Source organism: Acomys russatus, chromosome 7 (assembly GCF_903995435.1).
Source record: "Acomys russatus chromosome 7, mAcoRus1.1, whole genome shotgun sequence".
Lineage (NCBI taxonomy): Eukaryota > Metazoa > Chordata > Mammalia > Rodentia > Muridae > Acomys > Acomys russatus.
The window spans coordinates 47,725,067-47,734,870 of NC_067143.1; positions in this window are offsets into that span (position 1 = coordinate 47,725,067).

The window sequence follows — 9,804 nt, forward strand, 5'->3', positions numbered from 1 at the left end:
GTTCCCTTCCCTCTCTCTGATGTCTCCCTTCCTCTTCTCTCCTTTTCTGTTTTCTCTATCCCTCCCTCACTCCAGCTCATTGCTCTCCAGGATTCTCTAGTCTACAGATCCAGATATGAATGTCCTCGCCTCCTAGGGCCCCAGAATCCAGGCTGGGAAAGTTGAAGCAGAAAGTGGCAGATGACAGCTGGGCAAGTGCAGAGGAGCTAGGTGTGTGCTGCATTCTGGGGGAGGGTAGATTGGAAAGCTTTCCAGGACAATAGGAAGAATGAGATGCTTAACAAAATCAAGGGAGGTACTGGCCACAGTGATTGTGATGTGAGCATGAAGGCTTTTCAGCCCCGGGGCTTAGCACGCACAAAAGTATAGAGGGTGACCACTATGAGAGATAGACCATCAGAGAGGAGGGAGGCTGGTGTGTGTGTTCATACCCACCATCTTTTTTTTTTTTTTTTTTTTTTTTTTTTTCGGTTTTTCGAGACAGGGTTTCTCTGTGTAGCCTTGGCCATCCTGGACTCACTTTGTAGACCAGGCTGGCCTCGAACTCACAGCGATCCGCCTGCCTCTGCCTCCCGAGTGCTGGGATTAAAGGCATGCGCCACCACGCCCGGCACACACCCACCATCTTGTCCAAGGTAGGAAGGAGCACCTCGCCATCCTGCTCTTCCTGGATAGGAGCAGCTGTCTCCAAGCTACCTTTATTTTGTATGTACCCGTATATGGTACATAAACCCTATAAAAGTACACCTTCCTATTATTGTGAGTTCGTGTGTGTGTGTGTGTGTGTGTGTGTGTGTGTGTGTGTGTGTGTGTGTGTAGCTGCACAGGAAAAGGAGCCAAGAGGGCCATGTCTTGAGACAGAATTTGAAGTCAGACTCTATTTCTAAAAACCCACCTTGTTAGCTGCCAGCAGGCAGTTCTGGGACCTACAGAAATTGAATTAATGCTTCCAAAGTATGGGCTTTTTATTTTCAAATCTAGAACACTGGTGTATTAAAACAACACACAACTCTCATCTAAAAGAGAAAAAAGAAAGTTTGTTCTGAAGCCATCTTGAGTGACAATGACCCAGGAACCCAGATTGAGTTTACTCCGTGTTTCATGTTTCAACATGAAAATGGTTTAAGAAGCTATATAGTTTTTCAGAACAAAGAAAGCCATAAATCAATGCAAGTTTAAAATATATTGGTGGGTACATTAACAAGGCAGTTAATGTGGGAAAAGCTTTTCTGTAAGCCTAAAATGCTATGTGATGATTTTCTTAGCTACGGGGTTGGTGGGGAATAGTTGTTTGTTAAGTTAATAGATTTTAACATATCAGGCATAGTGTGTTAGTTATGACACAGGAGCCGGTTAAAAAAAAATAGCTGCTCTGGGGCTAAATCTCACCAAAGATAATGTAAATAGCCTCGGATCTGCAACATTCCAACCTCTGCCCAGCCCTGAAGTCCTTTCTGGTCAATCACGCTCTGCTGACACAGCTTCTTTTCAAGTTTCAGTTCACTCAAGTGTAGAAAATAGCCTTAGTTTCCCAAGCCCCTACTTACCTACTCTCATCTGTGGCCTGCTCAAAACTCAAATCCACTTCAGTCTCTGTAGGCTTAAGCCAGCATTTTATGGCAAACACTGGCATCCCTGCCAGAGGGGACTGAACTGTGCAAAGGAATCCAGACCCTTTGCTTTTGCAATACCTGCCTCTGTCCCTAAAACTACACATCCGCCACGCTACAGGGATGCACCTGTATTCCATCTGCTTATCTCTTTCACCATCCTGGTTAGACGTGGTTAAGGAAGCCATTCTGTGGTTCTGTGTGAGTCTCCTCAGTGTTTCCACAGCGCTGGATTTTGCTTGCTATGCTCTGTCTCCACATCAGTCTGAGGACCTTGAGGAAAGGGTCATTGTGTTTGGTTTATTATTTTGGCCCTCTCTCTTGATATAGTTCCTAGCAGGCTCACAGGTAGACTTTTAGTAGCTGGGCATTGCCCAAATTATGTTCATTTAGACAGATTTTCCAGGAGAACCAAACAGAAGACAGTGTCTTGGAAGACAGCGATGGCAAGCAAGTGAGGTTGTCTAAATTTGCTATTGCAGATGGAAAAATTCCATTTGTTGCATACTGGGGATGGAATCCTGGTCCAGGACAACGGCTTATAGGGAGATGAAAAACAGAGCAACATGTCAACATTTTCATGCTTAATAGAATGGCTATGATAATAAAAAAAACAGTGTCCTCACTACCAAGTTTACTATTTAAACAATGATTCCAATAGCCAGAATTACAACTGCTACAATAATAACAGTACAAGTAGAGAAACACAGTCCCCGGATGCTCACTACTTCTAAAGTTTCTGCTAAGCCTTTTATTTCATTTGTTTGATAATCCTTAGCACAACTCTCCCAGGCAGGCATAGCTATACTGCTTTGATGGAGGAAGAGATTGAAGTTCAGAAAAGTGAAGCAAATTGTCCAACATCACACAGCAAAAAAAAAAAAAAAAAAAAAAAAAAAAAAAAAATCTGTGAAGCAAAGGTTTAAGCAGATCTGATTAAAGGCTCGGACTGGAATGGATCTGCATTGTTACTGACTGCATGGCTCAGTAATAGCGTCCTCAGCTTCGTGCTCCTCCTCTGTAATAGAAATTACAAAGTTTTGGGCAGTGGAGTTTCCTAGCCATAAAGCTCTTTGGAAAAGATGCCAGAATTCTTGATGTCACTGAGTAAATGAGCGGTTTTGGAGACTCTGCACATTGTACTGTGAAGAACGTAGCTCCTGTGTTTGTGTGGCCCTTTCTTGTCAGTTTTTGTGAATAGTTGAGGCAAGTGGTACTTTTGTGAAGTGAGGTCATCCTTTTTCCTTCCCAATCATGGACAATCAAACATATATATATATATATATATATATATATATATATATATATATATATATATATATATATATATATATATTTTTTTTTTTTTTTTTTTTTTTTTTTTTTTTTTTTTTTTTTTTGCTATTTCTCATCCTGGGATCATTAGGGAAAGCCCACCAATGGGGACCATGGAGGGAGAGTGTCAAAATAATAAGCATTATCTCATTATTTGCATGTCACCCTGCCTTGGATGCTATATAACTGATTCTTCATTTCATCTTATAAAATCTATGCAACACTCCCATCATAGTTTGCTCTCTGTAATTAGCCGCCCATGGTCAAGGTTGGTTCCAAAATATTAAATAGATATTTCCAGAAATAACTGATTCATAAGGATTAAATTGCACACCGTTCCACCTCATGTTGTTCAAGACGTGAAATGTGCCTCTGTGTATCATGTGCGCATGGCTTACGCTATCCAGCCACTAACTGCTAATAACTTTGCAGCCTGCTTAGTTATCAGATGCACTGTCATGGTACCACAGCGCTGGTGCTCAAATCATCTTTATTTTACCTAACAGTCATCCCAACGCTCAAGAGTGGTCATGTTGTATATAAGAAAGGACAGTGGTAACACACTTCCTTCCAGTGAAAAGATGAAAAGACCTGAGAAAAGGGGTAGAGCATGCTGAGCTTGCTCAAATTTATGGTCAGAATGAATCTTCTCTCCCTAAAACTGTGAAGAAAAAAAAGGAATTTGGGTTATTTTTGCTACCATGCCTCCTGTCCCTACAAAACTCATAGCCATGGTGCCGTAGTGAGAGCAGGGCTAAGTAAGATGAGAATCACACTCAGCGATTCACGTTCAGTGTTCATATGTTTACACACATATGAATAAAACAGTGTATAAGACATAGTACTACAAAGTGCCAGACATTCTCTTGGGAGTCTTGGAAAGTGTCCCTCACAGGTGGAAATACTGCATTACCCTCTCTAGCTCTCCATGCCAAGCCCACTGTCTGTCTACTCATTCTGCAGTTAAGAAAACTGAAGTGTGGAGGAAGAGGAACTTGCTGGAGGCCCCACCAGGAGGATGAGATAGAGGAAACTTCAATTCAGAATCCCCACTCGCCAGCCCTGACTCTTAATTACTACACAGCACTGCCTCTCTCATCAGCAAAACAATTAAGCTGTTAAGATTTTCCACAGTGTCCTGGAAAACAGTGCTGTTTACCCTCTTTAATGCAATTCACCTGACACACTTAGAAAACACATAGTTTGAACCAATTTACCCTGACAAAGGGAGAAGAGTAATTAGTTAATGACAATTGATTTGGGCCCCCACTATCATTCCCTGGGGGCTGACACTTGTGAGTGCTCCAAGCCCTGCTTCACCACCCAGCATTCACAGCGGGCCAACTTCCCCGCCCCCTCCCCCATGAATGAATCACAACCCTGGGCACATCATTAGCTGGGAGGAATGTCTCCTCTTTTAAATTTGAACTCAGCATCAATTTCATCCAGTTGGGGCAGAGAGGGGCGGGAGTGGGGGACAGAAAAGAAAAGGAAAAAAGGGACTCACCAAGACGTTGAATGGGCAAAAGAAAAAAGAAAAAGAAAAGAACAGAAAAAGAAAAGGGAAATCTATCAAAAGGCACTTTCATTTCATTGTCTTCAGGCTGAGCTTTGTGCGCTGTCAAGACTGTGATTAGCCAGCTGTTTAGTTAGCTGCAGTATCGATCTGCCTGTCACGCATTCTTTGTCTGTCCTGAACAAGGGAAGGTGCTGACCCTTCAGTGGAAGCCCAGTGATGGGTTTGAAATCTGATAATCGCTTGCTCCAGGAAGATTTCATCCTGTTCCCTCATGTACACTTGACAACTGGTGAGCCTTTGAGGTCTGCCCGGCAATGCCAACTTTTACCCCCCAACAGCTTCCATGTGGGATAAAACAGGATAACACAGGTGCTCATTTCTCTTTACTGGAGCTTAGGTGTTATCATGCTCCTACTTAAAAAAAAAAAAAAAAAGTATTTATTATGATGTGTGGGCTTTGAAATAAAGGAAAAACAAGCATAGAGACTTTGAGTGCAGAGGGCAGCCATTTGTTCCAAACTGGAGGGATAAGATTTTAGATGAAGTGCGGTGTGATTATGTGGTAGCTATCAAATTCCCTGGCTTTGAAACCAAACGCTGCACGCTGGGTCTGGTTTTAAGCACAAAGCCTAAACAAAGAGAAAGGAAAACATTCTTCCTTCTATTGCTTTGTGTTGTGTTCTTTGCACAATAGAGACGAGTAGGCCTGGATTTGCTGAACAGTAGGAATTACATTCCAACAGCGTAGGGTTTAGTAAAACCCACAAATATGCAGTTTTATCCTGCACTTTCATTCTGACTGGCAAGCCGCCTGATATTTTAATCAAACTTATCACAGGCTGCTGATTGAATTATATTTATCAAAGGATTGGTAAGGTAGTTTAAAAGGAGAATATGCAAGTTATTCCGAGGCCTTAGAGGTGTTCAGTGGAATGCTCGCTCGTCTCTGCTGGGGTTTGTAATCTAGTCACACATGAGTCTTCAGTTCCCTCTGGTCAAAGTGATGGTGGTGAGACTGGCTAAAAAAAATAGCAGGGGCACAAATAAGTAAGACATGGCCACCTTTCATGACTGAATAAACAAACAAAAACAACAACAACAACAACAAAACAACTGTTATGTGGGGGTCTTTTATGTCTTATTCTCTTGAAGATAGACAGTTCAAGTAGAAGTTTAGTTAACAAAGTAAAGCCAGAGAGATCAGGCTCCCCCAGGGCAGGAGCAGCCCAGCGGCTTCTGTGTTGTGGATTATGAAGAAGTTTTTATGAGGCTAATGGTATACTCATGAGATAAGATAGCCTGTTTTCTTTAACTATTCCTGAAAGTCTAAAACTCCCCAGTAGAGCATTTCTTCCCATGATTTTCCAGAAAAGCCCACAAAAGTCAGGGTGTCACCACCACGATCTGATGCAGTGGAAACAACCTGCCTGTAGCTGCAGGGCCATTCAAACACAGAGGAACATTCTGCTAAAAGATACAGTCATGGAAACGCCCCAGTGGCCCTCCTCAGTTGCCGTACATCTAACTCCTTGCCCGCTCGTTATCAAAGCCAGAGCAGCTCAGCATGTTTAGAACACCTGGCTGCGGGGTCCTAATAAAGATAGGGCATGGAGGGACGCATGTACCACTGTCTAAAATCAACTGTCCCTGCTACCATTATTGCTTTTACCCCAAGTTGAATTGAGAGGCTGATGGGGATGAGGGGTACATGTGACCCCATCGATTCCAGGCCCTACCTCCCTGATTCATACATCACAATGTGGTCTAATCAATATATGGTAGGGGGTCAGTTTGTTTGGCTTAAAACCCATCAAACAGAATGCTGTGGAGCTAGTGCCTTAAGGAGGGGTGTGAATGTGGTGGTGACAGCTTCATAGCCCTGCCAGGATGATGACTTATTCGCTTCCTTGAACCTTCCTTAATTTCGACCACATCTAACTTTGCAGAAGCCTCTAAGATAGAAAAATCCATGGAGATCTGTTCTGCTATCCCTTTGACACTTCCTTACATTTCTACAGTAGGCAGACCACTAGTATTTATGTATTACAGCCTTACACGGAGACCTTGAGCCCAGTCTCTCTGAGCTCCCGACTGACTCAGAAATCCCCTTGTATCGCTTCTCATTTTCTTCAGGGTAAATCTCAGCTCCTTTAAAATGATTTCCTGGTGTTTTTTTTTCTACCATCAATTTCTCTTCCACTGAAGCTTGTAAATTCTCTCTCCTTACATCGCATCATTCTGCAGAAGACAATCAGAAGGTAGCTCCCCAACAAGACTTCTCTTCCTGCTTAGATGACACAGCACTTAGACCTCTCAGCCAAAAGCCATGTATGAGTCTACCTGAGAACCTTAAATAACATGTGTTACAAACCAACTATTTCAAAAATATTGATTCATTTCATCCTTATGACTAAACAATGCATTAGCTTCTGTGGTCTTGACGTAGAATAGAGACTAAGGATCTAGTCCAAGGCCATCCATCAAATATGATCGCTAAACCATGAGTTCATTCCATCTGATCTAAATAAATCCTACTCTTGTTGTTGATTTCCTAGATTGGCACTAAACTTTCTAAAGTTATCCTGTGTGTTAGTAGGATCATAATTTAAACTTTACTCTTTTTCTTCTAATAATTTACGGTCCAGTCTTCAGTCAGGAAACTTTCCCCCACATAGCTAATATAAAGGTGATATTTTGTTCATAGGCAAAGGAGTATGAGTTTGCTGTAGTTGTGTTAACCCAACAGGATGTATTACAGAAAACATGACATACATATTAGTGAATGCATGTATACAGTTATTACAGTCTACACTGGAAAGATATAGGCAAGGTAGAAAGTCTTGAAAACCCTTGATTTTTTTTTTAATACAAAGTGTAAAGACTTTAGAATAACACCAGTCAAGGTTGTGTTCTGATTGACACAAGCTGTGCACAGAACTCTGACAAAGTTGTGCAAACCTAAATCTCCATGGTTACAAAAGCCATACAATTCAAATTCTCAGAACTATCTATAAGTTAGTTTAAGGGGTGACACAAGGTTACCTTTTCCTTCTTAACTTTGTGTTTATTGTGCCACAATTCACAATATGGAGTCACTGGACAAAGCTTCACACATTACATAGCTATAGAACCACATAGAATATGTGGAATGACATAGAATATTGTGGGAACTCCAATGGATCTCCTCTGCTCCTCAGAAGCCAGGAACATTCTCTTGACTTCTGTCAGCAGAGGTTAGGTTTTGATGCCAACGTCATGTTTGTGACATAGGGTGAAGCAAATGTCACTAAGTCATAACCAGATGCTCCTTAAAACAGTGCTGGAGAGCTTGGGAAACATCTGGAAAAAATGACATAGAAAAGTTGCTTGAGTCATCACGGGAGATTTTATCAGCAGGAAGGGAGTTAGTAATACTGGATCCATGATGAAAAAAAAAAAAAAAAAAAAAGGTCTCACCTGCTATAATTGCACAGCAAAATGAAGCCAGTGTTAGTAAGATATTGAATCTGACTGCTACAGGGTGAAAGCATAGAGATTTTGGTTTATTCCTAAATAAAGCAGACACATATGCAAAGTTTAGAGTGGAATAGAAGATGATTTATGTTAGGTGGCACATGAAATCGTGCACTGGATTAGCAGATCCTTTTAAGCCTCTCCACAAACAATCTCAACATCCATTTCAACGTCATCTCCAAATGAGGATTTTCACTCTTCTCCTCCATCCCTCAGCCACTAGCTTTCTACTAGTCTACTAGAGCACCTTCCTAAATGGCACCAGCTTAGATCAGTCCATCTCAATTCCAGTATTAGTCTCAAAACAATACTAGCCTGTAACTGATTACTTAGCTGAAATCTAAGCACTCTCATTCTGTGGCCTCAGACTCTCCTTGAACTTGTGTTTCCTGCATGCCAGAGTTTCCCTCTCACTTTTCTGTAAGTAGTTGTCTTATTCTCTAACGAAATCCTACTTCTGCATCAAGTCCATGACAATTGTCAATCCTCTGCAAGAATCTCTTCCCCTTTAACTTGCTTCTCTCAAAAAGAATGCACAATCTCTGCACTCAGCATATCAAGGTCTTATCTATGGCTTAAAGCTTTTGTCACACTGTACTGTGTCAGCTGGCTGTATACTTGTCATTGCCTATGCTGGCTCAACTGTGAGGCTTGTGGCAAACTACAGGGAAGAAGAGGAAAATAGGAGGAGTCTGCACTGTGTTAAGAGAACTGAGGAGGCCATGCAGGCTGACTTCCTGGTGAAGGGGGCCACCTGCCCAAGTCTCAGGTTCCACTGGTGGGTGGCAGGATCATAAATTTGGTCTTAATGAGCTTTGGCATCATTATCTGAAAGGTTTTCATTGGGGGGAAGACATGGCAGCTAGAATCTCTAGGTCAAGGTGTGGGGGAATTGTAACCTACACCCAACTACATCCTGCCCCTCAAATGATATTGTCATGTGTTAGCTTCTATTTTTATAATTTCTTATGTGTGAATTTTTATATGGCAAAATTAGCCTTAAAATAGAGACTCTGTCGGTCATCACATGAGGCCTTAGAAGCACAGAGATTTCACTGGTGCCACTGAAGGTTTGCCAGAGAAATTGGGGTAATGAAAAACATTTGATAAGAATAAACTCCCCATTGCTGAGTTGAAAGAGCCCATTTGCAAGAGGCTGACAGTGGTCCCTGGCTGATGGCCAGCAAAGGTGGGGTTTCAGTCCTATGCCTGGAAGGAAATCAAGCAGGCTAGCAGCTTGAGCAGGTTTGGAAGTCATTCTCTCCATAGTGGAGACTGTACAAGAGGAAAAAGCTTGATTTAACCTCTGAAACCTGGAATAGAGAATCCAGATAAAATGTGTCAAATTTAACACATTCAAAGTGAGATAATAAATGTGCTGTTTTAATCCCCTGTATCTGGGGTAAATCGATAATTGGCAACAGACACTAGAGGCAAGGTGGTACTTACAGCTCCCTATTCTAGGACTTTTGTGGGTTCCCAGAATCTTCCTAGAATTGGGATGCTTCTGACTAACCTGTCCAACCCAAATCACACAGGCAACTCGCAGCCTTAGGATAGGTATGAATGTGGACCAGAAAAAAGACTTTGTTTGTGAGTACAGTTTTTCTTATTATTTTTGCAATGAAATACTACAGTCCTACAGTATGGATTTTGTACATGATGATGTCATATCCCAATGTCTAAAGGTTGGCCACATCTTGCAGAAAGCAGTATATAAAAAGGTAGAGTCACGGAACAGGATCGCTTTCCAAACCTTGACTCCATTTGGAGACATCTGGTAAGGAAAGCAGAATGGCAGTGGAAGAAACAGGCTTAGTAGGGGATGATTTTTACCTGTTGGGCACG